Source organism: Cygnus olor, chromosome 18, assembly GCF_009769625.2.
Source record: "Cygnus olor isolate bCygOlo1 chromosome 18, bCygOlo1.pri.v2, whole genome shotgun sequence".
Classification (NCBI taxonomy): Eukaryota; Metazoa; Chordata; class Aves; order Anseriformes; family Anatidae; genus Cygnus; species Cygnus olor.
This window is the reverse complement of record NC_049186.1, coordinates 8,678,255-8,703,379: the sequence shown is the minus strand read 5'-3', so window position 1 is coordinate 8,703,379 and position 25,125 is coordinate 8,678,255. Positions and strand designations below refer to the sequence as shown.

General features: G+C 45.0%; 2 long non-coding RNA genes across 13 annotated transcripts in view; one reads left to right on the top strand and one right to left on the bottom strand.

Moving 5' to 3' along the window:
• The window catches only part of LOC121057117, a 147,031-nt gene that overhangs the window by 25,454 nt on the left and 96,452 nt on the right, over positions 1 to 25,125 (top strand). The window lies entirely within an intron of this gene.
• On the bottom strand, positions 9,454 to 14,455 carry LOC121057121. Its single transcript, XR_005813649.1, has 4 exons — positions 13,899 to 14,455; positions 12,590 to 12,706; positions 11,050 to 11,168; positions 9,454 to 9,857 (listed from the first exon to the last, which is right to left on the bottom strand). It is a non-coding gene; the product is annotated as an uncharacterized LOC121057121 (long non-coding RNA).

Sequence of the window (25,125 nt, the reverse complement as noted above, 5' to 3'; positions counted from 1 at the left end):
TACCTTTTATCAGACCAGTGGATATAATTGCTGGAAAGGGATGTGTAAGATTGGTCAATTCTGTGGTTGTTTGTGCCTTACTATCTTGATGCATGTGCTCTTTTAATTCATTAATATCAGCTTTCATGAGAAAAATGGAAGGTAAAGGTTTTCCCTGATGGTGTTTGGACAGCTGGAGCTGGTGATAGCGTATTTTAAATTCAGATAACATAGTGTTTTGCTTTTCACATGCAATTTTTTTTTTTCTGTTCTTGGATTGGATAAGCATAACTTTTAGAATTTCAGTGAAAACGATTTTGCACGTGAATTCTTTGAGTATATGCCAACATGTGATTAAAGTGTTCTTGTCAACATTCCTACTTACAACCTATTTGCTAGAATGGTCATGGAACAAACACACAACAACAAAATGTGGACTCAGTATGAAGAAAATTACTTTAAAATGTTTTCTATTCATAGAAATATTTGTTTAGGAGTATCTCTATTCCAGTATCACTTCTATTTTCTATACATGATAGCGTGCATTTATTTTCTAGCAGGGCTCCTCCACGTGCTGTTCCATTGCTCACTGCCTCCTTCTATGTTTCTGATTCACTAATAAACTATTTTTGGTTCTTCTTTTCCTCTGCCTTAATTTCAACCCTTACTAAGTGTCCATGCAGCTTTGCCCTCCCCCTGCAGCATGTGTCAGTGAGCAGTGATTTCTGGCTTGATTTTTGTATCTCTCCTTTTTACTAGTTCCCGTTGTTTCACGTGGCAGAATGGCTCTGAAGCTCGCTCCGTGGCCATCCCTGTTCTGCCAGGCAGCGCTCCAAGTTCGGGACTCTGGCATCCAGTTGTGACAATGCTAGGCGTGATGTTGAAGGATAAATGAGGAGCATCTGTTACTCCAGAAATGGGCTGCCCTTATATAGTCTGAGCTGATTAGCTGAACCGGGGTTTGAGAACTTGTGGAATGGCCTGGGAGCTGAGAGGCAGGCAGCAGTGTCTGTGCACATATGTGTGTGCAGTTACAAACACACATTTAATCTTGCATTTAATGAGTAAAGTATTTAATTTTTTCTCCCTATATAAAGGGAGACCTGAGCCCCAGAAGAGTAACTGTTGGCTTTGGTACTGTTTGAGTAATTATCTGCTGGTTACAAAAGAACAGGTTCCTGTGTGACTGTGTTAAGGACTCCACAACAGAGGTGGGTTTGCTTCTCAGAGCAGGGTAAAGCATGAGCCCTGGTCTCCAGGTGGAGGTGCCATCTGGCTGGATGGGCTGCTCCAGGCACTGGGTCGCTTGGCGGCAGAGTCCGGCACTTGCTGTCCCGTTTGCCCTCTCCGTACGTGACCTTGGCCTCTGCAAAGTTCTGCTTTGGCTGGAGGAGCTGCTATTTTGTTTGAATTTCTTCCTTCAGGACAGGGGGAGCTTGCATTTCTTTGCAGGGACTTCCAACTGGAAAGAGAGCTCAGACGAGCTGCAGAAGGCTCAGCGCTGCTCGCAGCAGTTGTAAGCGCGTTAGAAACTGTGCAGGGAGAAGAAAATTTGCTGTCATTCAGCAGAAGCTTCTTAGGCAGTTCTGGAGAAATCTTTACTCTTCCTTAGCAGCATCTCAAGTCCATCCTTGCAGGAGCAGAAGAGCAAAGAAGGAAATTCTTGCTTAAATCTCACGCGCTTCTTCGGAGTACCTTGTCCTGATATGTGCTATTTCATGCCCTTATGTGGAATCTGCCTGTCACTGATGCTGACGGATGCAGGATAAAGTGCACTTTCCTTTGGCTGTGCCAAGTGGATATGCAACAGTGTGCTCAGCTAAAAGGGCTAGCTGCAGATTATACACAGAGCCAGGTCTGTCTGGGGGAGAGCTTTTCTCTCTCAAAAGTACCTGTTCAAAGTGTGCATGCACAGCTGCCTTGATGCAGATGTGATACTGGCCAGCAGCGTGGGGTAAGGCGGACGTGCTGAGCCTGATCCACACATCTACCTGGGATTTTCAAATCCAGAGTGATTGCTGAATTGTTTTCTGTTATAGACTGGAGCAGGGACTTTTAGTTTCCCGGTTTAATGGTTGTTTACTTAGGTCTGAAACCAGGGCCCAGGTTTTAGCTGTAGCAGCTAATCCTTGCTACTGAATAATGGGTGACTTTACGTAGCAAATATGTTACAAGATCTGAGGTCAGTGGATGGGAATGAAGAGCCAGAAAGGAGGTTTGTCACGTCTCTCTACTTGCCATAACAAGCCAAGCAGGGAGAGCCAAGTTTGAGCCCCGTCACAGAGCATGTACCATAGCTCTGGTGAGAGCTACTAGCGTCTAAGTTCACAGTCAATTATTTCCAGGGAGTAGATAGACGTGGGAATCAGGCCAGTAGGTGTTGCCTTTCTATTTCTAGATTTAAATAATTAGTAGGTGTTCATTTACTTTTGCAGTCTTCTGGTACTGGATGAAAACACAGGCACAATGCAGCAAAACACCATGCTTGGGATATTTCTTCCCTTTAAATAATCATTTTCCTGTTTGCCAGCAGCACTGCTGTTTACAGCCTGAAGATTGCAGACAGATGGGTTCATTCAGTGTGAATTTCCAGGCAGTTTTCAACCTTTACTTTATTTTGAAGTGCCATGGGAAAAATAATCCCTGTTTTTGTGTGCTGGTTTTCATGTATGCAGTTGCAAACGCTGGGTGCCAAGAATGCGAAGGATCCAAACCTACAGTAACTAACTAGGTCACCCTTGAAATGTTGTCACGTGTTTGGGCTTTTGCCTTTTTTTCTTTGGTGAGGCTGCAGAATGTAAGGGCTGAGCAAGAGGCAGAAAAAAAAAGTGCAGCTGTGCCTTATCTCTCCAGATCTTCCTTGATCTCATTAGTGTCTAGGAAATGGTAGACCCCAAAGAGGGATTTATCAAGAATGCACTAACAAGAAGCTGCCAGTTGTGAACCAGTCCTTTGTAACAAGCAGGTAGTTGAATGGGAAAAAGTACTAAAGGCCAGCTTCTGAATCCTAACTAGTCATTGATAGGGTCTTCATGAGCACTACTCAGACACCACTGGCTTGTATTTTTTAGTTGGAGTTTCTAGGTTTGCACTGCTAATGCTTCAACAAGCTTGTGCAAAATTGCTGAGGTTTACGTTAGAGGTATGCACCTTCGGGGGTCCTTAGCTGGTGCCTGAGAATTGCTAAGCTCTGGCTATATGCAGAAATAGGCTGTGTACATCTGCCTGCTTGCTTCCTTTGTCTTTCTAGTCGCATGAAACATTTCTGTGTGTTCATGGGCTGGCAGCTCCAGTAAGGTAATGGGTTGGGGAGTCACTTGTGCAGGGCTCTGTCAGATAAGGGCTTCCTCCCTGCTGTAGCTTATCACTCTCTGCTGGGGAAACCGAGGCATGTCCCGGCCCTGCTTTAGGCTAAAAATGCTGGAGGATGTGTGGTAGGGGTTTAAAAAGCAGTAACGGAACATTATTGGCAGGGAGATTGGTGCTGGGGCAGAGGGGATGGTCCGTACCACTTATCTATTATGTTCTGAACCAACCACAGTTTTATTCCAACATGTTAAGGGAGATGGATTCCAGGACCTGAGGCATGAGTATCTCAAGTGGCCTTGTCTTGTCTGGTGGGGATTGAAGAGGCTGAGAGTCACTGCTGTCCCTGCTGCAAGATGCTCTGCAGCTACGTCTTCAGAGTGCATGTCCACAGGTGTGACCTGCAGTGCTAGTGGCACAGCAGCCTTCCTGCAGCACTCTGACTGACATGCTAAGCACAGCAACCTGGAAATGAAATTCTGCAATGAATGAAAAGATTGTGTGCTGGGGGCTTGGTCGCTGCTCTTTGCTATTGCTTTCTACAAAAAAACAAAACAAAACAACCAAACCAAACCAAACAAACAAACAAAAAATGGATTTTTGAAATGGATTCCATCTTGGTCCATTCCAACCCCAATCAATCACATTTAATTATCTGCCCAGGGCACAGGGTATCCATCAAATGCTGATAAATTCAATGAACATGCAGATTGTATCATCTTTTGTCATCAGTACCCTCTGTTCTTGGCTTTCATGCTAAAGGGCTAGACTGTAGATATGTTGATTAGCAGATATGCTGATCAGTCATGAAAATTCATTTCCGAAATGAATTTGGATTTGGAATGAATATGTTTTTTTTCCACCTCAGGCAAAGGGAGCCTGAATTCTTGATTACACATAATTATTTATACTCACATTTAGGCCATTTTATATACCCCCAAGGTGGTGTAAACTGGTATGAGTGTTAAATATGAGGTTAGATCTGAAGTGTTTAAGCATTTCAGTCAGTTGTTGGGTACTTGGAGAAGGAGGCAGAGTGGGAGTTGCCTTTTTTCTAATTGTCTTTATGTATAAGCTGATTTATATATCATCTGCTGCTTTATTTTCTCTTTGGACGCCTGATCAGGTGTAGCCCAACTGGTTCTTTAGATTTACTACTGGAAAGTGCACTTGTCAGTAGCTATAGTTAAGGAACATTTTTTGAAGCATGCATCCTCTCAGTTCTGAACTTAATGGAAACCCTGCTTGTTATTTCCTGAAGGACAGACATCCCACTCTAGCAATCCTGGTGCAGTAGACTGCCTTGCCTCTCAGCTTGTGTTGCTGTGAATATTCCCTTCCACCTTTACTTCACACTGAAGTTGTGGGGATGCTCCTCTCTATTCTCCAGTGGTACTGGTGTCTTGGGGGTAATAAGGCTCCACGTTGCTATGGGCTTTCAAAAATCCTTGCAAGACCAGTCACTTGGCATTCAAAAGAAATGTTTGCAATGTTCAGGAATGTCAGACTGTGGCATGTGCCAGCACAGCTCAGCCAAGATTATGTCGCCTGGTGTTTCCACAACAAAATGACCTGCCCCAAGTTCAGTGTCTGCCATCGCAATACCTTGGGAGTCCCAATGGCTCAGTGCTCCTTCAGGTCTCAGTTTTTCCATGTAAACTCAGACGGTCCTTGGTTTCACTGTGCTAAAACCAGGTTCATCCTGTGACTTTCTCTCCATTAGAGAAATTTAAGCAAGAGTAATGCCTTAACCTACATCTCGAAACAAACCAACAAAAATCCCCAAGCAGTTGGCTTTCTACCTAATCCAAATTTGCAAGATTTTACATACGTGCAAGAGATTTTTCTCCAATGCTTGTCTGGGAGCCTTTCTCCCAGAAAATCCTGTTGGAGTTTCCTTAAGCCTGTCTCCAGCTGTCATTCACACTGAGCGGCAGCAGGGACTGGACCTTCCATCAGGCTGCAAGCGTATCTGTTGTGGAGGCCACTGAGTGTTAAGGGATGTACGAGCAACCTGGTGACATGCTGAGGTCCAGGACCTGAGAGTAAGCCCGTTCTGGACTGTGCCAGCTGCTGGCTCAGCCTTGCACTACTCGCTTAGGGTTACCGCACGTTGTGGGCAGGCTGCCTGCTCATGTGCATGGTTCCGAGCCCTCGAGCTTTGGTCCTGCACTTATGGCTATGGGGAACTGCCTTGGGCTTTGGGGGGCAGAAGGATTTGGCTGTGTGGTACATCCTGGTGATAGGGAGCTGTCCTCCAATATGCTGTATGCTTCTTTCTTTAACAGATTAGGGTTTATTTGATCTTCCCTTAGGTGTATGTTGTCCTCTTTTAATTGCAATTTTTTAGGCATTCATACCCCTTTGCTTAGCTCCTAAGTTTTGCTAATAAGTTCCTGATGTATGCCAAGATACTGAAGATGATTAATGAAATTGTTACACTCTCAGATTCTTGTTCTAACTTGCTGTCTTTAGCTGGTTTCAAACTTGGATGCATCTGCACTGTTACCTGCAACGCAGCCCATGTGTTTCACCACAGAAACAGGAAAACTGGAACATGCTTTGCTGCGCTCAGCGGCTGTCACGCAAGAATCACACTGCAGAATTAAATATAGCGAGCAGCCTGGTGGCCAGTGGCTGCTGGTTCAGCCGTGGGTTTTACTGAATCCAGCAGGGAGGTGACATAGGTATGAGCAGCTCGCTTTTGCATCTGGCAAAAGGCACACTCCTTCCACGCCAGATGGCAATTATCCTGCGTGCCATAAAGCAGGACTGGCAAAGATGGTGAAAGAATATATACAAGTACCAAGTGGTTTGAGGGAAATTAATAAATCTCATAATCTCTGTTACACTGCTTGTTTTTCTAAGTCCTTTTACTCTTCCTCCAAGACTAGAATACAGCACTTAAGCTCATTAAAAACGCTTTAAGTTATAAACATTCACCATTTGTCATTTCCTTTGCAAACAGTGCTGATCCGATAAGTGTGTTTCCTTTCCCAGAGCTGTGAATATTTCTTTGTGGAAGAAAATTTGCTCTGATAAAAGCAGGTTTAGTAAAGTATGAGTGCGTGATTCTCTTCCCTTTGACAAGCATTTAGCTTTTCGCTGATGTTTTCTTTTCCAAAGATCTGCCCTGTGCAGGGAATTTCAGACGCGGAAAGCAAAGAGCTCTTCACAATGTGTTATGGCAGCATTTGATGTAATATCCACTGCATGCCTTGAAAAGCAATAAATAGTGCTGGCAATATGAATGATGAAAAAGAAAAGTCAGATAATTATTTTGAGAAATACTAGGAAACACATCCAGTGTGCTTCAACTGCCTTTAATAAAAAGGTACATCAGTGTAAAGCTTTTTTTTTTTTTTAATTTGTATGGATTGGGATGATGTTTAAAAGTACTGCCTGTGTTGGAGATAGTTGTATTTTCTTCTTGGGGTCGTTATTCAGGAATGTTCTGAAGTGTGGCTATGGAGCTGGGAAGCACCAGAGCCCCAGCGTTTCCTTTCTGAGCTGCTCTTTGCATTCCCCATGCTCACATGGACCCTTCCTTTGGGTCCACTACCTTACAGCAGTACTGTGAGGATCAATACACCTTGGGTGCATTGCACTGCTAAGTAGTGATTAGATGCTGTGCTAATCAGGGTCAGGTAATACTTAAGACTGCAGGAATAGAGAAGGAGCCCCAAGTGCAAGGTCTGAATGTTCCTGTTTAGTCTTCAGAGGGGGCAGGAGTGTGGGCTCTCTCGTATCTGCATGTGTTGGGGTGAACCTCTGTTTCTAGGCTGTTATTTCTCAAGCACTGGGTCTGCACACTAAGTCTACATGTGATGCAGCATCCTCTCACCTAATTGCAAAACTCTGCTTAAAAAACACTGAAGAGAGTAGACTGCTAAATCATCCTGCTGATTTTCTTGCAACATATTTTTCTTCTCTCTTTCATCTGGAAACTCACACTCAAATCTAAGATGTCAGTGATTTGTCAACCATTTAGTTATATAAAGATTATCCATGTCTTTAAAACTCTGGTGTGCAATTCACTAGCTGGGCCAATGTATTTGATGATGCTTCACCTCACTGATGATATCACATCCTATCCTAATTACATACTTTATAATTTTGTCTTTTTTCCTAGATAATATTGCTCTTTGTCCAAAACAGGTTGCTGGCAGCTCACAGTATTGTTGCTAGGTTCCCCCAAGGAATTCCCAGGTAGGCAGGCAGGACAAAAGGAGAAAGCCATTTCTTGAAAAAGGTGGGGGGAGCTGTTCAGTGGCTCTTCATACAGCTCGTGTTTATGTTAAGTACCATGGGCAGAAAGCGATTCTGCCCAACGCCCATAAATCCAGGCATTCACAGGGGTTCAGGTGCCTTATCTCCCCTTGAGGATTTAACCGCAGGCTGTTGATGGGCTCCTTGAATGCAAACACTGATAGGTTACATTTCAGCACTAACAACGGGGATTTCAGCGCACGAAGAAACGCTAAACGCTGATGGATTTTGCTTAAGAAATGAAAAAGCTTTTATACTTGGAGAAATGTAAAGCTTGTTGTTTCTGGGGACAGAGTACAGATGGGGGAAAGGTTCCCTGATACTGATCTAATGGAGAGGTGTGAGTGAGATCAGCATCTTCCAGATTTCTGACAGAATCCATCGGTTAGCCGTCTCCTTTAGGGCCGGGTAGGATGAGGCAGGCTGGTGAGGTTGGTGACCTTCCGAGCCCAGCTCCTGCCTGCATTAGGAAAAATGTCTCTAGCTCTCCTAGGTATGTGCTGGGAAAGATCAGTCTGATAATAGAGCGGCAGCCTTAGTCAAACTTGTCTGGCAAATTCTGCTTAGAGGGTGGGCTGAATGTCTGCAAATGCTCCTACAGAAACCTATTGACTACCTTCTTCAACCACGTACATGCAGCAGCCCAGGGATTTAAGAGGCCAATACCCATTTTCAGAAGAGATTCTTCAGGCCAGACCCAGCCAGTACGTACTCCTTGTGTGTGCCATTTGCTGTTGGTTGGATGTGACCTAGACTGAAGCTTTGCGGATAGGAATCACTAGGTATCTTTTTTTTTGAAGTAAAAGTTCGACTGTCTGGACCATAGAAATGTATTTTGATCAGCTTTCACTGAGAAATATGCTCCTAAGAACTTAGCTCACCTTTAGAAATGGGACTCCCAAATGAGTTACTTGCGGTGATGTGCCAGTGACTTAACTGCGGGCGTTATGCCTGTTCTAACACATCCCAAATGCTCTGCTTGATGTGACCCAGGTTGATTGACCATAGGCAAATGCTAGACATATTTCTGTTGGTTTTGAGCATGAGTAGTCTCCAGTGACTTATCTGCCTCTTGTTGTGCTAAACACTGAATATGCAAGAAGACATATGTCCTGTCCTGGTGTAAAGGGCAGCAGAACTCAGGCATGCAGAGAAGGGACCAGGGAGGATGGCAGTTAAAGGCAAGACTCTTTTTGGTTATGAGATGATTAGCTAGGGCTAACGCATAATTGTGATATTTGCTTATCCCCATATTTGCTGTTTTCAGGGTAGTAAGAAGGACCTCTTGCGATCCTCCTGTGGTAACTTTCTGAATATCTAATTAAATACTAAAAGGACTTAATTTAAAACTTTTGCCAGTTACTTCAAAAAATCATTATTTCTTGTAAATATTAACTCTGCTTTTGCAAGTTTGCTTGCAAGCCAGGTAGACACATGCTTCCTCTAGCCTTGCAGGCAGTCCTGCACTGGCCTTTTCATGAAAGGCCTCAGACCACCAGCACACTGCTGTGAGCATTCAGAAATAGCCTCCCCTTTCAGGCTGCGGCAGGAGCTCCCAGGCAGGGTGCTCTGCCTGGCTCCTTTCTTTGCATGCAGCTGAACATAAGTGGAAAGAGCTGATCCAAAATGTCTTCAAGCCACCCCTTCCACTGCTCTTGCAAATGTTTGATTTTTTTCTGTTTGAATGCTAAAAAAGTTATTATACTGTTGCAAGGGTGCTAGGCTTTACTTTCTGTCCCCTGGGGTAGCCAGCTCCAGCTCAGACTTTAGACATTTCCTTACTCCAGGGCAAGAATCAACAGTCTTAGAGATTTGTGACCCTGTGTCCAAAGCCAGGAAACTGTAGCTGAGCCAAAACCATTGGCATCACTGCTGAGAGTTAATAAATACATTCATTCCTGTAGTACATTTTTATTGGCATGAGTGAGGCTTTATACATACCACCTTGTTTTCCCTGTGCCTGAACAAGGAAAGCTGTGCAAGTTGGACTCAACAGTGATGCTAGGCTTATTCAGAGACCTAACCAAGTTGGACTGATAAGACCTCAGATTTTATGACCGCTGTATGTCATCGTATCATTTTATCTGAGCTCCTGTGTGGCAGCACGGGCTGTAGAGCTTCATCGTTTATCCCTCTTAAGCCAATGCATTTTGTTTGAGTGAAGCTTTTCTCTAGAGACCGCCAGTCATTACTCTGTGTTCGAGTTCCTGGGGGAGTGCTGCAGAATCACAAGCAGCTGGGCAGGTATCAGAGCTTCTAGACAGCATCCTTTCCTGGTTCCAGAAGTGGTGTTTCTGATACTTCTGCAAAAGACACGTAAAGAAGGTAAAAATACCTATGAATCATATCAAAGCCAGTCCCCTGGGGTGTGCGCCTTGCACATGGAGTGTCTTCTTCCAGGAGCATGTCTGCAGCCCCACTGCTAGCAGCTGCTGCTGTTTCTTAAATATGTTGGAGCTGGAGTGCTGGAGGCTCTTCTCATGGGTGTTTGGGGTGCTCTCGGTGCTTCCAGCAGTTTCAGAGGTGGCGGGGCACTGGCCGGGGCCAGCACCTGGCACAGGCACCACCACAGCCCCAGCAGCCAAAAGGTGCTGTGCGTGTCCAGCACCACGCTGGGGTGGAGTCAGTGGGGTGCTCATGCACAAACTGACTGGGGGCTCCTGCATGGGATCCCTGGTTCCTCAAGCATAAACTCATTGGACATTCATGCATGTAGTGATTGCGTTCTCATGCATAAAACAGGGCCCTCGAGCACAAATTATTTGGGTGCTCATGCGTGAAGCACTTGAGTGCTCAAACATGCCCTGCTGGGGCATTCAGGCATGTGCCAGTTAGGCACTCAGCACCAGCTGGGCACCCATGCATAAACTAATCAGGAGCTCATGCATGAGTTAACTGTGCACTCAGGAATAAAGACTGATTAGGCACCAGTGCGTACTTAGTGGGTGCTCGTGCAGGAGTTTATGCATTCCTGCATAAAGTAATTAGGTGTGCATGGGTGGACTGATTTGGTGCTCATGCATGACTTAAGAGGGTGCTCGTGTGTGTTGTTCTGGCACTCGTGCACAAGCTAATTGGGTGCTCATGTGTAAATGCCATAAACCTTGCGATTTTTGCCCAATACTCCAATTCCTTTGCCTTCCGAAACCTTTCACACTTTGGGTGGTTTGGAATTGAGTTTGAATTGCTCAATTTGGGCCCAGAGCCAAGTGGGGCAGTAATTAGAAACAGATGGCACAAAAAAAGAGCTCCTTCCCTTGCAGAGATTAACAACCATCAGTTATATAGTTCTGTGCCATCCTAGAACATCCTCCCAGCTCACACAATTGCTGTTCCTCTCTTTGCCCTTTGTAAACACCAAATTTCCTTTGTCTGTTCCAGATCACTCTGCAGGTCTCCCCAAAGCACTTTATTTTCTTCACAGCTTGTGCTCTTAGACCTCATTGTTCATGGCTTTCTTTACAGAGCAACTTTAGTAAGTAAACTAAGCTGTACCTGTTTCTTTCCTTCTATTTCCTTGGGTCTTTCTCAGGTGGAAGGCGTGCCTGTGTGCTGGCTGAAAATTGCTTCTTTTAATCATGAGACTGACATTCAGCTGGCGAGGCCTCATCCACCTAAGGAATAGGTATATAAAAGGAATCAGCACTCCTGAAACAAGTCAACCCAGCACTTTTTTTTTTTTTCTAGCATGAAGCTCTGTCAACAACAAAAGAATTAGAGAATTAGAGAACGTTTTTACCAATGGCCTACCTTAAGACCAGTGCCACAGCTAGGAATAAATAAAAATACTGTTGGCGATGCTATGGCAGATGTGTACTGAGTCTGTCGTGTAAGTACATGTGTATTTACACATGCCTATGGCTCAGGATGCAATCAGCAGATGGCACTATTACATACACACCCGTCCTTCCATCATTTTTGTTACTGCAGTGTGGCATTCTCTTTTGGGAGAGCTAGCAAAGAAGTTGCTCTTCCCTTAACTTCTCTAACTAGATTCAGCTCTTGTGATAAAGAGCTCCCTGGGAAACAGGCAGTTGTGCTGGAGTTTATTTGCAGGCTCTTTGTGATTGTTTCTCTTCAAAGATTTGTAGTGCAACCAAAATTGTTATACTAAAACCCAACCAACAGACCTCCCCAGACACGATGGCACCACTTTCTCTTTGGAAGAGAAACCGATCAGTGTGTGTCAGGGGGAGCTGCTTTTGTCCGCTCACCCATCCAGGCTTGTGCACATACAGGTTGGTTGCCTGCACAACCACAAAACTGAATTTCTGATGCTGGACACAAAGATTTATTTCTGATTTCCAGGTACTATATTTCAGATGCTGCAGCAATGCATGTATACAGTTGCCCCTGAAGTCAGGAGGTAGGTTTTGTGTAGAAAAGGTTGAAGAAATGAGCTCAGTGGGTGGCGTAAGTCCAACGTAGTATTTTATTGCTCTTAAACCAGCAGCGCTGCCCTGTCGGTTCCTGTTACCTATTTCCAAGTGGCTGGTAGTGTGGTTTTTTGAGGTTTCAGGCAAGAGCCTGATTGGAAATGGGGCACAAATAAGATACAACAGCTGCCTTCAGGCTCTTGTCCGGAGCTTGAGCGGTGCAATTTCAGTGGCCTTTTAGTTTGTGGGATTCTCCTTGCAAAAATAAAAAGGCAGGGCCTCAATACTGTTCCTCTGGATGAATGCTGCACTGCAAGTGTCAGTATGGTACATTATTTTTATTACTTTTTTGTTTTTAGGGAATTCTTGGGGTCCTTTTCAGGCTTTTGCTGTGACTCATTGTGAAACTTCAGGCAAACATATTGTCTCCGTTAGTTTATCCAGGTATAAGGCAAACATGCAGAGCATATTTATCTGATGAACAAACTCCCACTGGAACAGGACCTCTGGCGTCCGTCCCTGCCTCTCCACTGACTCACTGCAACATCCTAATGCCTTGGACCTCAGTTTGTGTACTGATAAAAAGGAGGTGTAAATATTGACTCCCTAGCAGGTGCATTTGGAATTAATAACTAGTTCTAAAGCGCTTTTAGACTCACCGGTATGAGATAGGTTGTCTTGCAAAGTGTTGTGATTCATTTTGTTCCTCTGATGCATTTTCCTAAAATCTGGTCTGGCTTTTATGCTGGGGACAGGACCATTGGAGCTTGGTTGGTCTGCAAAGGTGAGGAATTTGTAGTGGCTCTGTTAGGGCATTATTATGTTATTATAACAATAACACAGTAAAAATGTTTTCTGTTTTTGTATGTAATATCCTGTCCCACATTTCACAGTTGCTTAAAAATAAAATAATATGGTGTAACCTTGGCCTGCATCAAATCAAATCAATGCTTTTTTTTTTTTTTTGTCTGAGGTTCCAAAGAGAAGGAAGGTCTGATGGCTTCCATAGCTTGTTTTATATCTGTAGCTGGCTCATTTTTATTTGAAGTGATGGATGAGCCAGGGGCTTTGTTTGGAGCTTTTCTTTTTTTCTGCTTAAAGGGAATCATGCATGAAGCCATCTGGCTTTTTGCCACATATGCACAGTGCAAAGGTGATAACTCCTTGTAATGCACACAAGCTGTTTGAGTGTATCTGCTCTAACACACAGCCAAGCACAGCAGGGATTTCATCTGATGCCCATGAGAGTCTCCTGCTGACTTCAGTGAGGCTCTTGGCTCAGGACATAATTCTGCAACCATGTTCGGGTGAAGCTCTCCTTGGTGTTAGTTATTTCAAGGTCCTCATCCAAACAAACCCTTCAGCACATGTATCCATGATGCTGTGCTGGGGCTGTGGAGCTCTCTCAGCCTGGTGATGGGAGGATGCTCTAAGTGTGGGCAGGCGGCTGCACTTTGCCCCCTGCATTACAGGGTGCTATCTGCTCCTCCCGGGGCACATCACTTTCTGTGTCGAGCTCACTTTCCAGCCCCATCAGTGGGGCACGGTGTGGGGCAGAGGCTGTACCGAGCCCAGCACAGCCAGGTCTGAGCTCGGCTGGGGCCCCCACTCAGCACCCTGGGGACAAACGCTAACTAATGCGGCATCAGAGGGCATCTGAGTGCTTTGCAGGGCCAGAGCCTCAGCGTCTAGCAGATGGCTGCCAGTTAACCAGAGGGGTGGTTGAGTAAGAAAATCGAGTGCTGTTTTCGTTTGGTAAACGGAAAATACATAGCAGCCCCTCCCACATTTGTTGCTCCCTATTCAGATTATTCATTTCCACACCATTAAAATGCGAATGTAATTCCTGCCCTTTAAACTAATTCATGTAAAAACTTTTCCTCCAACCACTGTTTCGTCTCTTAATGAAAGCTGGGACAGAATAAGCCAAGAATGGAAATTAAAGCATTACAAAAGTGCTCCACTCACTGCTGCATTCCTGAGGTGTCTTATCTGATCCTGTAACGTTGCCACAGGCGGTTCGGGCCCGATTCTGCTCTGCTCTTCGTGGAGCTGTGTCAGCAGTGTAACGCTGGTGCGAGCGACGAGCCAGACCCGCTGCCTCCCTCCTGGCCTCCTGGCAGGGTGAGCTGCACCACTTGAAGAGCTACCTTAATTGCTGCTGCTGAATCAGTTAGGCCATCTTTAATCAAATCCTCCCCTCCCCGGCTTTGACATGTGATTTTTATCTTTTTCCCTGTCAACAGCATTTAGTTATATTAATGGCTTTCCTGGCATGAGCCAACATGGTTTTTAATCTATTTGATTTGGGTAATTTTTTCTCTTACACTAGGAATAACCCCATCATATCTGCAAGCCAGAACTACCCGAGTCTCACCCTAGGTTCGCACAGTGAACAGCAAGTTACCCGCCCAGGCACCTGTCTGTTCTGCCTTCAGTGCTGGCCTGCCGTCTGTGACTGCCGCTGTGTCTCGCTGATGTGGAACAGGGCGAGCTCGTCCCTGTGACCTGCTGCTGGCCCCACGTGGCGCCAAGTGGCAGAGTGAAAGCAGGAGGGCAGGACCAGGCAGGAGGGCAGGAGCACGCAGGAGGTCCCGCTTCCCTCTTCGCTCCCCGGGCAGTGGTGCAGTGACCTCCCTTACTCAGAGCAGTGTGAAGTTACAGGCGAGGCCAGAGGAAGGTATTACTCAGCACAGATAAGCCTGTAACGATGTGTCCCTCTACATTTATGGGTAGGAATTTACCATAAAGCTAAACCCATTAAAATAACTGAAGTTGCCCCTGGCTGTTTGAGGAGTGACAGCGATGTTGAGTGGGAGCAGACTCTGCCAGGGCACTTGGACAGGGTGAGAAGAGAACAGAAATCAGGAGTGAAAAAGACACTTCACGTGGCTGAGCCTTCTGCTGATGCTGTTTAGTACCACGTACTTTCTCATGCTTTATTGAGTTTAATTTTAAGCATCTTGGTTGATGGGGCTTCTACCGTTTCCCTGGGGAACTCGTTCCATAGCCTGCCCTAAATTTCCCTTCATCTTTATCTTAGATCTTAGCTTTTAAAGCCCACTAATGAAGTAAAATATGCTTCTCTATTCTTTCTGTGTTTCTTATGATATTAAGATATATTCTTTCTTCCACACCTGGGTTGGCAGGGAGGGATTGAATATGCTGCCACGCTGGAGCACCGCAGGAGAGCGTAACTGTTGGACAGGGTTTGTAGCAAGCCCCCGGCCACTGCGGCCAGTTGTAGGCTCAGACACGGGCTTGTCTTCATGGGCCTCTCATCTTTGCCATCTCATTTCCTCTTCAGTGTTCCAGCGTATCCTGTGCCATCACATTAGAACAATAGGAAAGCATCTATTCTTCAGGCTTTGCAAAAGTCACAAGAGCATTCGAAGCAGGAGGAGTTTTCTGCCAGGGCTGTGTGTTAGCACAGAGGCAGATTGGGTTTCATAACTGACCAGCGCTGGGAACCTCCAGAAGTGGGGCTTAGAAACCAACGTGCCAGTGGGTATTAACCTCCCCTAATCGACATCTGCTTCACTGTTAGATGTTAAGTTTATTTTCACTAGAACCGCACAAAAAAGGGGAAGTCTTGTCCCGATCTTCTAGGCTACACTAAAAAAATAGGAAAAAAAGTCATTGCAATCAACTGAAAACAAAACATTTTTTCTGCGGCAACTTCATAAATAGACAAAATATTTTGTTTACCAGCTTTTCGACCCTTGAAAGTTTTTTAATAAAAGTAACTAAATAATGAAATGGATATTTTGACCTGAAAAATTGGAATGGTTTAATTTTTCTCTTTTTTCTTTCATTTACTTTCTCCCACTCTTGAAATGCTTTATGCAAACTTTTGTTGAAATGTTACACACAGCATTTCAGAATGACCTAACCAGATTTAAAAAAAAAGCTACATTTTTGTTCATCTCTGATTTTAACCCCCCCAGACAAACAAACAAACACAAAATGAAATTGAGGTTCTCATTTGCATAGAGATAGAAGATCCAAGGGAATATTGTTTTTAACATTGCATTTATGCATTTTTCTTTCAAAATGTCTTGGAGTGGAAGTAGAAGTAATGTAGGGAATAAAAGAGAACAAAGGCTCCATGTAGAAGCGAGCATGATGACAATGCAGAGAGGCAGTTTATGACCAGAATTGTTCAAACAGCTGGAGATTGTATTACACTGTTTATCATGTTTAAACCCGTGTCAAAATGACATATATTGTGGAAGTTTTTGTGTGAGATTGTGAACTAGGTATTATGTGAGAAAGTCAACCATATGTTATAATATTCTTCTGGGGACAAGAAATCTAACTGAGACTAAAGGGAAGGGTGAGTTCAGTAAAGAAGTCATCTTCTCTTGAGACAGAGGTGATAGTGTGGGCTGCATACAAAATGCTTGTGTGGTTTGCAGAGCTCCATGAATCATATAATTTATTTGACATTTTTCCTGCTTTGTATCTGTTTGTAGAATATACTTGGGTTTGAGGTTTTTTTTCCTTTTTTTTTTTTTAATGATTTGAAAAAAATAGATGGATATGAACGGTTCCTTCCCATTTACATTTTCTTCAGTCTGTGACATGAAGAAATCCAAAATTAGCTTACCTGTGGCTGGCTGCCTGGGAGTGTGTCGTTTCTGGTTTTCCTGACGTGGGCACGAGGCTTCTTCTTGTCATCACATTTTGGTTGTGAACGCTTCCAAAATTTGCAAGTCAGCAGAAGACGGGCGCACGGCAGAGAGGTCTCCTAGCCTACCGGATAGATTGAATTTCGCCCACTAAATCTGTTTCAAACTGCGAGAATTCAAGCAGCTCGGTCTTTCTATGGTCATTTGTGCTAATAAAGTTTGACAGCCTGAATGTTAATGGAAAGTAAACAGGAGAGGGAGTGCTAACAAGGTCATAATGAAGCTCACATTTAAATTGAATTGAAATGAATATATGAACACTCATGAGAAACAGTTTGTCTTTCTCCTCTAGGCTGTAGTGCAGCATGTGGTAGCAACGGGCAGTTTGTGAATGGCAGATTAAAAGGAAGCTATAGCTATTATGCAGAGTCATGGGCAAATCCTAGCTAGTTTAATAAAGAAAGCTGAAGCTACGAGGGATGGAAGCAGGGAGGAGGCTCCTTTTCGGGAGCCCACCAGTCATGACAACTCGCTCTTGCCTTCTGGTTGCTGTGACTCCAAGCTGACCATGCTTACGTCTCCAGTGTCATTCCTGTTGATTTCAATGGCACAAGCCTGCAGGGAAGCATTGATCCTGGGTCAGATTTTACCAGATGTGAATGCTCTCAAATCCTGTTAAATCTGATTTTGAACTCAAGACTGCTTCCCTTCTGCAGCTGAGATAAGGTTGGCTTGCAGAACTGTTAAAGAAGTCCTTTGCTACTGATTGCCATGGTCAATCTTTTCATTTATTCTACTTTAACTAATGACTGAAGTCAGTCAAATGAGTTACTTGCGGTCTCTCGCACGTGTGCATACAATGAATATGTCATAGCCGAGGAATTGGGCTGGCTTATCCAAAGCTGTTGGCTTTTTCTTTCCAGGCGTGCTTTCCTAATTCCAGATGGATAAGAGAGCAGTGGTGTGCAAGGAACCATCCCCCTCCTCCCCTCCTCCCAGCCTTGGCACAGTTGCATTTATTGCCTGTGACCGAGGGAGTTTCAATATCCTTGCAAAGTTCTGTCTGAGGAAACCCAGCGAGGGAGCGTTATTGGTGCAAAACCCTCTGTAACCATCAGATGCCTTTCCGTGCCTCCAAAACATTTCAGGCTCTTTTGTAATAAATGTAAATGGCAAACCAGAGGTCAGGGATGGTCTCAAGGGCAAAGGCTTGTGTGTAATCTTTATTTTCTCTTTATGAGCTGCTATAACAACTTTGAAGGTATGAAAGAAATCAGCAGAAATGTGAGACAAGGCAAGCTTATTAGGAAACTAGCACACAGCTTCTCCGACTTGTTCTTTGACCTTCTCTGAAACAGCTCTGTGGCCAAGATCCTCAAACGGTGCAAATGCACGGCTGTGGCTGCAGATTCACTTCAGCAGAGACTTGGTGTTTCTGCTCAGTGGTAGTTTCCCTCTCCCCACCAGAAGATGCTTGCAGCAGAAGTTTTCAGCCATTTTAATCTTGGTTTTAAGAGAATGGTTCTTACAAGTAACTGTAGAGATGATAAATTGCTTGAGCTTAGCATCTCTGGATGACTTCAGGAAATGGGGGCCGGTTTGTGAGATAAAGGCTTTTGGTCTTGCAGTGATCTTTAAAGCTGATCCTCCCCACAAGTCTCTTCAGGAATCTGAGGTGATGGGGGGAAGTTTGGGTTGGACTCTAGGTTCGATGGCTTTGTGTCCTTACCTTTCCAGGAGCAGGGTTTTCACCATTTAAAGATTTCTTGTTACTGTTTGCAAGGATGGAGATAATAGTGCCAGTTTGTTAGGCTGAATGCTCACTTTTTTTTTTTAATAACTTGCATATTTCACTGATGACCTGTATAGATGCATGACTTTTTGGCTCGATAACCAAAAAGTTAAAGGAAAAAAACCCTGAATCTCTGTTGTGCCATGTACCACTCAGCTCCATATAGGATGTTTCATTTTTGGGCAGTTGCACTTATGGGGAAGAAAAAAAAAAAAGAAGCAAAATTTGCAAAGCTGCCAGAGGCCGAGGCAGTGCTGGCACTTATTCAGCGCTGTGACTAACTGGATAAGATGCTCAGCTGCAATCCCGGAGCCCCAGGTCTGATCCCCTCCTGTTTGAAAAATGTCCTAATCTCACCCTACAAGTGTGGAAGTCCTTTAAAGGTGAGGCTTCCCAGGCTTTTCAGAGCTCCACTTCGCATAATGTACTGAGGTACACAGAGAAAGGCCACTGCGGTCTCATGGGAAGGCCAGCCAGGAACGAATGCTGTCCTCGGGCTTGTCAGTCCCCTCCACTGGCCAAAACTGGGCAGCAGATTCATCCTGCAGCCAGATATTGTTTCCCAGCAAACAAAACATTTCCCAGCAAGTTTGCTGTGTACTAGAAAGAGATTTCATCCGTTTCTCACTGAGGCACTGCATGCCTGCTGCAGTTGATGCTAAATTTCCCAAACCAACCCATGCTGTTCAACCACATTAAATATTGTGCTGAAGCTAATTAAGCTGACAGTTTGGGAATGTTTTTTCTTAGCTTTGCTTGCTGAATTGCCTTCCCCCCGGACCTTGGCTCTTGTAAGTAACTTTTGAAAACCGATTCAGAGCTTTTTTCCTTGTTCACATTGGTGGTAGCCTGTACATTAACACTAAAAGAGTTGTCTGTATTAGTATAAAGGGAGAGTGGACATCTAAATGCTTTATCTAGTTTAATCCAGGAGGATGTGACTGACAGACCTTTACAAAACTTCCTTAAGGACGGGAAAACTGGGCCTCTGGCGTGTTTAATTCTCTTTTAGCTGAATACCATGCAGCAAACATTTCAGACAGCTCCCAGGCATCTATCCCCGCTACAGGATGGCGGGGTGGCTGGGCCCTATAAAAAACAGAGCAGAAGAGCCCCGATGCGTGGGGCAGCACGCAGGGCAAACCTGGAGCCGGGGCTGGTTTGCCCCTGAGTAAGTATGGACTCGGGGAGGCTCAGCTGATGTTGGCTGTCGACACTGCTGTGAACTGAACCGTGCCTGGGAGCCGTGTTCCAGCTCTCTGTGTGTATCAGCTCCTTTTGCCAAGGGAGATTGAATCTCTTCATCATTTTAGCCAGATGGACAGACCAGTTTTGCTTATCTGAGGTGCTCTGGTTTGCTTCTTGGTGAGAGATGATCTCATGCCCCAGTCCTGGCTTTCCCCTTTCCTGCTAACAGGAGGTTTCGTTTGTGTGGCTGTGCGTTAGCAAATAACCTGCCAGACAGCATGGCACTGGGGGCTGTTTGCATTCCTGTTGGTCCCGACCCGCTGTGCTGAAAGCGCACCAAGCGCCGAGGCTGCAGTAGCCTACCAATATCCAGGGCAGGTCCGCAACGGACTTGTTCCGTCCTGTAAGTCTCGCCGCTTTTTGATGAACTTATCACGTAGACAAGCTTCAGATAAACAGTTTCCTGCTGGCTCGTGCAGGCAGCAGGGTTGTCCCTGTGGGTCAGAGCCTGCTGGGTGCAGCCTGGTTCCCACCAGGACCCTTCTGCTTTGGCCAAGCCAAGCCACCATGACTGCCCCGTAACTGCTCCTCCTGTGGTCTCGTAGGTGGGGCATGGCATCCCTGCTGCTTGGCTTTCTCCTTGTCATGATTTTGGGGGTATTTTGACATTTGGTCATTCAGAAATAAGAGAGAAGCAAATCTCAGTTTCCAGCAGTGTTCGTACTTGTATGTCCCATGTGCAGAATGCAGAGGCTCACCAAAGCTTTCATTTTCAGCTTTTCTAGGCAGAAAGTTATGTTTTCAACTAAACAGAGCCATTCCCAGTTTGCATCTATTTTCCTTGGCAATTGTTTTTCAGCAACAAATGCAAAACTCAAAGTCTTTCAGCCAGAAACCCAAATTTTCCAGTTTTCTGCTGAAGGTGTGGGGTTTTTTGTTTGTTTGTTTGTTATGACACAATGGTTTCTAACTTGGAATTTTCATTTGGGGGGTTCTTCATATTTTATGTGTAAAAATCCATTTGAGGGAAAACACTGCTTCTGTCCATCTTCCTGTCTAAGAATTGAATGCTCAGAAACAGCTCTGGCTGTTCCATAAATACATCGCAGGGACCTTCACATCCCTTCAGGCCAGTTCCTAAGCCAGGAAGAAAAATTGCTGCAGGCCTTATATCTGATGAAATTCTTCCGTTGCTTCTGGGTGAGGAAGTGCTTGAAGTGACAGAATCTGTTCTGTCTGTACAAGCTGGTTCAGTCATTTATAAAGGGTCTATCCTCGTGAAATCAGTGAGAACTTTTTCCTTTGGGATGATAAATGGTCAAGTCCTCCAAAAAAACAGAAAATCCCACACTCTGAAAGCGTGCCCTTTGAGCATCCAAGCAAATCGAGCAGGGGCACAGCGCTGTGTGCTGCAAGTCTGGTTTGAGAACAGAGACGAGACAACGCACTGGGGGACTTGTGGGGGACAGGGAAGGGGATCTACACGCAGCATAGTAAGTCCATTTATTTTCCTGTCGCTCCACACATACTAAGCACTGGCACCTATAGCTGACAGATAAACAAACTATGCTCTCTTTTAGAAAATATGTGAACAGGGTTGCTCATTGTCAGTCTTGCAGGCAAAAAAATAATAAACACAGATGTATATTGGAGAGGGATGGAAATGCTCTGAATTCTCCCAGCTGAAATCCCGGCTTTGAGAGGAGCCAGATGAGGTGCTCTCCCCGAGTGGTGTTAGTAGCACTCCCCTTATTTCAGGGGCTGAGAAAACTGGGAGGACCTGGTGTGCTCGCTGCTTCATTCATAGGGTTTTCTGTCCTCAAAACCTTACCGACCTCTTCTCCTCCGTGCTCCGATCCTTCCTGGGCCTGATCCTTCTTGGGCTGCTGGAGCAGAGAAGGATGGTGATGCTGTGAGCTGCCAGCCCTGTTGGTTGGTGGTTTGGTGTTTATTTTTCATTTCATACTGGCATGTAAGTTTGAACTTGAGCAAAAAGTACTGGATACAAATTTAGACTTTGTTAATCCTATATACGAAGTAGTAATTTTCTAAGTGACAAGTGTATGCTAATTATAAATTGCTTATTAGGCAGCAGTTTTATGAGAACCCAAGGCACCATTCAAACATGTCTATAAAGAATGACCTAATTAGTAAATCCTGTCTTGTGCCCTTCCCTGAGAAACGTTGGGATTTTTCAAGCTAAAATGTTCACTTGAGCTGTTAGCTTTGTGTCCTATATGGAGCCATGGCGCTACGCCGTAATCACCGGGTGCCAGCGGCTCTGCCCACAGCAGCTGAGCCTGCCCTGCTGTCAGGGCCCTGTGGCATGGGCAATGGCAGAAGCTGGGCCTTCTCCTCCTTCTCCTTCTCCTCTTCTTCCTCCTTCTCTTCCTCCTCCTCATCCCAGACCTCTGCCAACATCGTGCAGCTCAAACCTACTTGCTCATTCCTCCTCTGGTGACATAATTAGCTTTCCACCTACTCCAGTATGCCAACAAAGCCCAGTTGTCTCATTATTGGTTTTAGTTGGTGTTGTGCTAATACTTAGAGGTCCTTGTCACAATTCAGATCCCCCCTCCTTTTTTAAAAAAAAACTTCCTCCCGGAGTTGGGGGCATGTGTGCTACAAGAGCTGTAAACATCTGGAAAATGATTTTGCTTTAAGCATGTTTTTTTCTAGCTTGTTGTCCACAAAATCCCAAACTCTGAAGATTTCTTTTGTACTTTTTGTTTGCATTAAAAGAATCTTGTCTTGGCTTTGTTCTGATAAATCCAAAACCTCCAGAAAAAAATTGTTTCTCCAACAACAACAACAACAAAGTTGAATGTGAACAGTGCCTCCCCGACAGAAATAAGTATCCCCAGGTTTCTCATCAGAGAACTTCAGCCCATATTTTGAGAGCCAAAATAAAACTCCCTGCACACAGGTATTTTTGTTTCACGTCAGTGCTCAGAAGCTCCACGAGGGTTCACCATCCCCATGTGCCAGATGCTGCATGAACAGGAGTGAGAGATTCAGCCCAAACAAGTTTACAATCTAAATAGAAAACAAACTGGGATTAAGCAAAACTTGGGAGAAGTTAAGGATTCCCATTTACAAGCAATTTTTATGTGAGGCATCTGCAGCTCCACATACAGCTATAATTATAGTAATGATTAACTTCATTGTTGTTTATCCTACAAAAACTGTAGCATCCATTCTCAGGATCTTATCACGAGTGCTGCGTTAATTGGTGCTATGCGGAAAGTCCCAGCAGACAGGGTTAAGATGTTGTTTAAGACTCGGCTTTTATATAAAAACCCAGCAAGTTTCTTGTCTTTGTTGCTTCAGAAGGAGCTCAAAAACATGACTGAGACATTGAAAAAGTGCCCATTTGTGACTACAGCAAGTCTGACTCATGTTTTTAAATGGCTAGTGTTAGAAATACTCTAAGATGCTCATGAGATAACTCCAGGCCAACACGAGGCTCATGAATCCTTGGTGCATAATAGTATCTTCATTGTCCAGCCGTCAAGTTTATTTCGTACAGAATTGAGCTGAAACAAGCGTACACCCGTACAACCTGTACAAAACCTAACACAGAGAACAGCAGCTTTTCATTTCAGCTGCTTTGGCACCTTGAGGCCTTGCTGCTGCCTGACTGTGGATGAGGTGGGACTCGGAGGTGTGTGTGCTGACCCTGGGAGTCCGCCGTGCCCCAAAGGTGAGAGCAAGGGACGAGCTGATACCAGCGGGTCAGACCATGCAGAGCTTGCTGCTCCCACACGGCCAATGCGGTGCTCGGCAGCCAGGAACGTCCCTCGGGGCGCCTGTGACCCCTGGTCTGGATGGGAAGCTGGCAGACGGCTCGCCGCAAGGTGTTGAGGGGAAAATAGATTAGTCTGAGCCAGAGCGAGTCTCAGAGCTGTCATGGTGCTTTAAAAAATAAAGCTTGAGGTAAACAAAGCAACACGCCTGTTTCCACGCAGTCTGTGGGATTGCTGCCGCCAGCCTTTCCGACGGGCTCAGGAATTCCACCTATTTCCTACACCAGCTCCTTGCTGGCTCCAAATGTTCACCGAGGCTGCCCACGTGGCCGGCCGCACGGCGAGCGTTACCTCCCGCTCCAGTGAAGGAAACTGAGGCAGCAGAGCAGGGAGGGCTCAGCCTGGCGGAGCACCCAGGAACCCAGGTGGCTGTGCCCCATAGCAAGGTGGTGACGGGCTGGGACTGAGACACATGACACGGTCTCGCAGCTCCTTGCCTTAATGCGTTGGGTCTGTGAGTCCTTGGTTTATGCGCTATCGGTGTTAGATGTTTAGAATTTCAGGTCTTTGTACTTCAGATTCTTTAAACAGCAGATAATATTTAAAACTCATTAAACACCAGACCATTTAATACTCCTCCTGAGATGCTGGATGATTTTTGTCCCATTTTGTTGCTGCTGCTAAGGCAGTGCCCTAAGCGGGACTCTCTTGTTTGAGGTATTAGTAACAGCTGCAGCTGCAAATGACTTAGTTTAAAAATCTTTTTTTTTACTTTATTTGTGGAATGAATAAATAATTGGCACCTCTGCCAAGTGGAGCGCCTGCGTGGAGTGCCAGGCTGCGGCCGTGCCTGCCCCTCTCAGAGTTACCGCAAGGAAATGAGCATTTTCTGCCCCTGCTCTGATTTTGCAATTCTCTGACTGGATTTGACTCAAGTCAGCTGAAATTGAAGCTGACCTGCCACTCATCTCCTCTTCAGTCTCTCCAAACGGGGCATAAATTATATGTGCCTAATTGTTTTGCTGGTTTCATGTTGAAAGAATGGGTTTCCCCCTGTGCGTACAGCGGTTAGCAGAACACAGCCCCAGAGCTGCCCCCTCCCTCCAGGCGCTCAGGCTCCCTCCCCTGTAGAGGCAGGCCATACCTGGTCTCAGCTCGCTTCCTCGGGCGGAGGAGAGGCTGTTTCTGCTAGAAGCAGCGTAAAAATAGCATCCCCTTTCCTCCCCAGCTCTGATTTGCACCACGAGTGACCGTTAGCCATGAAAATTCCAGTAAACTTTATTGGCCGTAAAACATGATGTATATTATTTGAAAACCAAAAAAGGCAAGAAAAAATGTTATGGGACCATTAAAAGGTCCGTGAGCAATCCTCATTTCGTGTTTGCTCTGGGGGTTTCAGCTGGTCTGATATGAAAACTGTCTTCCATAATGCCTTGTGCTACTTTTTATAGAAGATGAAGCAATTACTTCTGGAGAGTTATTCCTAGAGTCTCTTAAAATATTGTCGTTTGGGTGACAGCAATTCAGAAATCATTTTTGCCTTAAAACGGTCATATTAATTTGGTGTTCCTATTAAAACAATAGGAGTCTTCATTTAATTATTAAGTGCTCCATAGCTAAGGTTATGTTTAAAGATTAACTTTATGTCTTTAAGACCACCACTATAAATTAGATTGTCCTGAGGATTTGCGATGAATCGGTAGAGTTTCTCAAGGGAAGGGGGCCCATTTCCCATCTGTCACTCTTCTCTCTTCATTCTTTTCCCTTTTGTTTTCGAAGTGGTTTTTAGAATTTTGCAAGTATGACACGCGCCCGGGCAGACACACAAAATGGACACT